The sequence below is a fragment of the Panthera uncia genome (genome assembly GCF_023721935.1).
Source record: "Panthera uncia isolate 11264 chromosome D3 unlocalized genomic scaffold, Puncia_PCG_1.0 HiC_scaffold_8, whole genome shotgun sequence".
NCBI lineage: Eukaryota > Metazoa > Chordata > Mammalia > Carnivora > Felidae > Panthera > Panthera uncia.
The window spans coordinates 85493150-85499149 of NW_026057586.1; the positions used below are offsets into that span (position 1 = coordinate 85493150).

The 6000-nt window shown below is 50.1% G+C and overlaps 1 long non-coding RNA gene across 5 annotated transcripts in view; it reads left to right on the plus strand.

Moving 5' to 3' along the window:
- The first annotated feature begins 5293 nt into the window (after positions 1–5293).
- Positions 5294–6000, plus strand: part of LOC125914261 (uncharacterized) — a 44977-nt gene continuing 44270 nt past the window's right edge. For 3 of the 5 annotated variants that reach the window (XR_007455260.1, XR_007455261.1, XR_007455263.1), the window contains exon 1: positions 5703–5953. This is a non-coding gene — a long non-coding RNA (uncharacterized LOC125914261). Of the gene's footprint in view, positions 5396–5702; positions 5954–6000 lie in introns of those variants that run through there. The other 2 variants (XR_007455262.1, XR_007455264.1) reach the window with 2 other exon arrangements.

Consider the following 6000-nt stretch of genomic DNA (forward strand, 5'->3'; position numbering starts at 1 on the left):
TAATACCGTAGCATCGCTAATACTGATAAAACTCCTTCTGTCAAAAACTGACTTGACCGCTTTCTTGACGGGAACGAATTCTACAACTTGAAACCCTATGCAGCACGGAGGCCGAGGAGGATTACATATCCTTTCTCCCTATCAGACAAGACCCTGTTCGTCTCTCCCCTGGTGCAGTGCAATAGGGCATATCAGTGAGCAAGCACCTCACCGCCTCAACTTTCTGGTCTGGTCACCGGGACGGAACCGAAAGATAAAGACGATTCACTGCTGAAGACAAAGACTGACCCTCCTGGAGAAGAACAGGCCATACCTAACAGCCCCTGCTATACACTTGTCTGCGGGAACACAAAAGTGAAAAACCAAACCACCTCTCTCCATCTTTCTTATCAATGTGCAAAACAAAGCATTTCCAAAAACTGGATCAGCTCCCACATGCCACAAGCCACTGGAGAGGAAGTAACACGGTGCCTTTCGCCTGGGTTGACAGGTGTGATGGCCGGGAGAGAGAAGAGTTAAAGGAGCCCTCTTCACTGTCCGGGGTGTGGCCTGAGCCTAACCGCCTCTACTTGCTTATGCTGAGAACACCAGAATAGGAGCGAAGAGAAAAATACGGTGACCTCGGGTTATTGTGTTGCCCGGTGGTGGAACTGTAACTTGGGGAACTAGTGTTTTTATGAATACTCTCTGCATTGCACTAAATAAGTAGCCCTTACAGGGTATAAAGCCACTCACTGCCAGGTGAAATGTGCGATTTCAAGAAAAACAGAATCGTACAGCAATACTTAGGCCACGTTCCATAAGAAATTGGGCTTAAAAGGACATCTCATAAACCCTCTTACCTGTATAGTAAAGGGAAATGGCACAGGGTGAATTTAAAACAGGTTGGGAAGGAAACCCGAAGAGAAGTAGCGGATCTTACGCAGGTCTAAATTTCTTATCTCAAGTGTCGCCAAGGAGGCAACAAAGAGAACAATTATAGCGGCAGAGTCCTATATGCCTCAAATTCCATTACAAGTGCTCGTCTGTCTTTTTTCTCTCCCTTATTGGCGGCTTTAAGCATCTCAGCCTTGCTCTTTTGTTTGGTCCTAACCAAAGGAGTTCCACTGCTCAGTGTTGAGAATTGGGCTTGTGGAAGGAATCTCGACAGAAGGAGAAAACATATTCCTACTTCCTTTACAGCTACAGAAGAGCAGACACTTCTCCCTTCAGAAAGTGATTTCTGATAAAGTGGTCAACTGGGAAGAATCACAAAGAGGTGTATCTTACTCTGCCCTCCAAGTGTGGAGACCTGCATGAAATATACAAACTCCCCTGTTTTCTAAGTTCTTAGCTGTGTGATGGCTTCAGCGACTGTGGGGAGGAGCTCTAAAATGCAACCTTTGACCTCTAAAAAGGCTGTTTTCTAACTGGCTGCCTTACTTGATAATTTGTTGTCTTAGTTGTAATATTTAAAGTGGCATCTGTGATTTTTTTTTTTCAAAAGTAGAAAGTACACATAAGGCTTTCTTTTTTGGTTGGCCAGAGAACTTGATATGCTTCTCTTTTCCCTTCACGCATGCTTTCACGCATAAAGCATAGATAAATAACATATTTCATGTTCAAAGTTCGAGTCTTTGTCTTAAATTATCATACCCAAATTCAGCTGGTGGATAAACAGGCACAAAAAGCATGAGACAAACTCATCTGCTAAGGAAGGAAACTATTTTTAAAAGGTTGTTTTTTTTTTTTTTTTGAAAGGTTAAGCACATGCATACATTAATTCAGAATTGTTTCTCCCTCTAACTTCTTCCTCAACCAGAGAGGTCAGACGCCGGTTTAACTCAATCGGCCTCGTGACCATAACGCTCCACCTAAATCCTGGCGCAGAGAACGTTCGCTCGGGTACGCTGGTATTCACAGGAAGCTCTGCTCTGCTCCTTGGCCACAGACAGAGTCCTGGCCCCACCAACCCACTTAATATGTGGTTCGCTATTGACAACCAATAGCCTCTTCTTTATTATGGGTAGATCATCATCCAGATTGTTGATAGATCATCATCCCCAGGATTGGCTTAGCACAAATAGGACACATCTTTTTCTTTTTCAAACACAAAGCTCAAATTCACCTAATCTTTTCAGTACATTCTAATTCTATTTCTCCTCAGCTGTGTTTTACCTTCAGCTGCCAACATATATTTAAAAAACAACACAGACATACTGAAAGAATGTCCAGTGCAACTTCCTGTAGGTGGATATGACTGGATTTTTTTTTGCTGTGAAATTTGAGTCATGTTTGAGTAATGAAATAAACATGAACTAAAATGCAGAGCAAGCACAAGAATCAGCCCTTAATCAGTATCTTTTAGAAAAATAATTTCAGCTAAGAAGAAAATCTATTCACCTTCACAACCTGACTCTGACAAGAATGCCTGACATCATCCCGTTTTTTAAAAAGAGCTTTAAAGGAAAAAAAAAAAACAACAACAAACCTCTTCTGCTTGTCTTTAGAGAAATGGGTAATTTTCCCTTAATTAAATGTTTGTTATAGAAAATAAAAGCCGAAGGAAGAAATACAAATCACGTATAATTAAAAAGAGTCTTTTAAAAGTCTTCTGAATGTGAGAGCGTCTTATTACCTGTAAAGCCCCACACACAGGCTAAGGAGGACCACAATCACCTCCGATACCAGATTGGCCTCCACCCCAGTAGAACCTTCCAAAGGCTCAGGGACGTTCTGGGGACTCGTTACGCCCACAGCTGCAGAAGCCAGCACAAAAACATGAAAAATGAGCCACAGAAACCTTCAATCCACTGCCTCTGGAATCCCCAGACCCCCTGCCCCTCCGCCAGGCGGCCTCTCCCACACCCGGTTGGGGAACCAGCTTATGTGGAAACTCTGCGGGGAAGGAGAAGCCCCTTCTTTCCACAGCTGGAGGTTCTAACCATAAGCAACGTTGGCTTTTATGTCCAGGTGAAATCTGTCTTCCTATAAGTACTCCTCAGTCGCTTGTGTACTTGGGAATTACTCTAAATAGAACATACGATCCCTTTGCTGCACGACAGACCTTAAATATCTGAAGACAATTAGGGCACATTCACTTGTCTGCCCAAACCTTTCTGCAGGTTTAAACATCAAAGGTGGAGATGTGAAAATTGATGTCATTAAGGTAGCGCCTACCTAACTGGTCTGGAATGTCAACCCGAGTCCAACATTTATTGCAGCTTCGGCATGTGAAGCCCATAAAGGCACCTAGGCGATGACCTTTAAGGATGTCCAATTCAGTACATATAATTAGTCTTCGTTAAAAAAATGTGTGCCCACTGTGTATCAGGAACTTTTTGACTGACCTTGTTCCGGGCAGAAGAAAAAGGCCTGTATCTTTTCTTGTTAGCAATAGGAGAAAACGCTTTATCAGCATTTCTTAAAAGCATCAACGTTGTTAACATCAGTATTGTTGCCAATGCCCTCTGCCGCTTAAGTAATGGCATGAAAATGAACTTATCCAACGAATCGCAGATGAAAGAGTTAAGAACCCAAATGATCTTCCGTCGCCAGTAAAAGGATTCATTTGTTTGCTTTTTTATATAAGAATTTACGATATTTTCCAAGAGACCTGTTAGATTGATGTGTTTACATGTACCACAATAAAAATCGGATACACACAAATAACTGTTTTGTACTTTGGACTGTAAATGTAAACTAAACTTACTGAGTAATTATAACATGATGCAGAGAAACAAAACTATTTCATTTTAAGGTGTTTCAGTAGTGTGTGTATATATATGTAGACCCACATATACACACTTGTATAGATCTCACAAGTCTTAAAACCTTTTCCAAAAAATATTTCGTGTAAGATGAACATTTAGCCAAAAGAAATACATAAATTCAAAGCCTCTTTGGGGATAAAAGTCACTTTAAACGTGAGCATCTTTTTCCTTACAATTCAACAGCAAGAAAAATGCAAATTCTTGGCGATGTAAAAAAAAAAAAAAAGCCCCCATTTAATAAAACAATAACAATGCTCTTTATAGAAGTCTCACACCTAAAAACCTTAAAAGAGAACCCAGCAATTCTAGCTTTAACACTCTTACAGGTAGGTTTCTGGAAATGCGTAATATGATAAAGTACCACGGTCGCGGAGCTTGTGTTTTGCAATGAGACCTATTACTGCAACCTAAATTACGGAGCACGATTAGATCTCCTCTTAGGTCACCCCACTTTCGTTATTGGAATAGATCACCCTGCTAACTATCAAAGCTTGAAATTAAATAACACAGGTCAGCAGGAACACGTAAGTCAGATCGACTAGAGTCACTCACTGCAGCCGACGGCAGCTCTGTAGTCAAGCCTGGAGCTCTACTGCATATTAGCATTACGCTCAATTTCAGGAATTACAAGCAAATCGTTATTCGGGGTAATCTACAGCCTACGTCAAAGCCTCAGAAAAGGGCTGTAAGGTAGATACTTACGTCAAGGGTTATCAGAAAGAGAGACAATCTAACTCATCGGGGAGGGTCTCTAACGTCCACAGTGTGTTAACACGCATTAAAAAGGCGATGTGGATTCAGACGGCCTCCTCCCCACAGCCTCCCAGACAAAGCAGGGCCAGGCCCTCGGGCGCTCCCGGTGCACCTGCAATGCGGATCCCTCACCCCACAATCCCACCCCGAGGCCGGCAGGAGCGGCCCCTGGGCCGGCCGCTCCTGCCCCGTCGCACTGGCTCGGGTGCGCGGTGCAGACGGTCCGCAGCCTGGACTGGAGCCCTGGCAAAGGCATCCCCCTCCCCATAACGGGCTGCAAGACGCCGCAGGCAGCCGGCGCGGGGGTCGCTGCGCTTCATTTCTGCCCTCCTCTCCGCCTTTTCGTGTCTCCCGCACGTCCCCCGGCCCCCCCCCCCCCGAGTTGTTTCCGCAAGGGGACACCCTTCCCCGTCGGCGAGCCCTGGGGGTGAGACGGGAGGACCCCCTCCCCCTGCAGCGAGGGCTTTTAAAACAGTCTAAATAAATTCCCGTCCGGACAGGTGCCCCCGCCCCCCGCAGGCGCCCGCAGAGCCTCCCCAGAGGTACCGCCAGGTGAGCGGGGCTGCACTCGGTCACACCTCGGGCCCCGCCTCACCTGCGGGCGCGGCCGTCGCGGTCCTTCAGGCGGCTCCCCCCCTCGGCGCGGTCCTCCCGGCGGGCGGCTGCGGGGGCTGGCGGCCCATGGGCGGGGCGGCGGGCGGGGCTGGCTCCCGGCTTCGGCCCTGCCCCGGCCGGGCGGCCGAGGGAGGTCAGTGGGCGCCGCCCGCCGAACGCATCTCGCCGGCTCCCACCCGAGCGCTCGCCGCGGTGCACGCCGGGAGCGGGGGCCGGGGCGGCGAGGCCAGGCCGCGCTGACCGGGCGGACGGCTGAGGCGCCGGCGCGGCGGCGGGTCTGTCTGCGGGGCAGGGCGGGGGCGGCCGCTCGGTAGTCACTTCGCGGGGAGGGGACGATGCCCCGCTCCCCCAGCTGTGGTGGGGCAGGGCACGGGACCGAGGGGCAGGGAGGGTCTGGCCGGCGGGACGCAGGCGCAGAGCTCAGGTGCGGCCGCACTGCGGTTGCCCAGGGTAACGCGGGCCCGGGTGGGGCGGGGAAGGAGGAGCGAGCGGGCGAGCGGGAGCGCGCGCGCAGGGCCGGGGTTGCGGGGGTGGGTACCCGGGACCAGCCTGGGATGGGGGGGGGGGGGGGGGCGCCGGGCGGGGGGGGCCGGGGGGGGGGGGGGCGGGGGGGGTTGCCGGGGCGAGGGCCGGACGGCGCGCATGCGTGCGGCCCCCGCTCCCCCGGGGCTCGTCGGCCCCGTGCGTGCGCACGCGCGCTGTCCCCCGGAGGCGTCTGGGTGTGCGGAGCGCGCGCGCGCGGCTCGGAGGCGCACCTGTGAGGTGTCCCTTGAGGAGAGGGAGGGTGGGTGCGCGGAGCCCGCGGCCTGGGGCGCTTCAACCCCTCACTTGGAGTGAGTTGTCGGGCGGCCGGGCTGCAGTCTATTTCTTTTCGGGGACG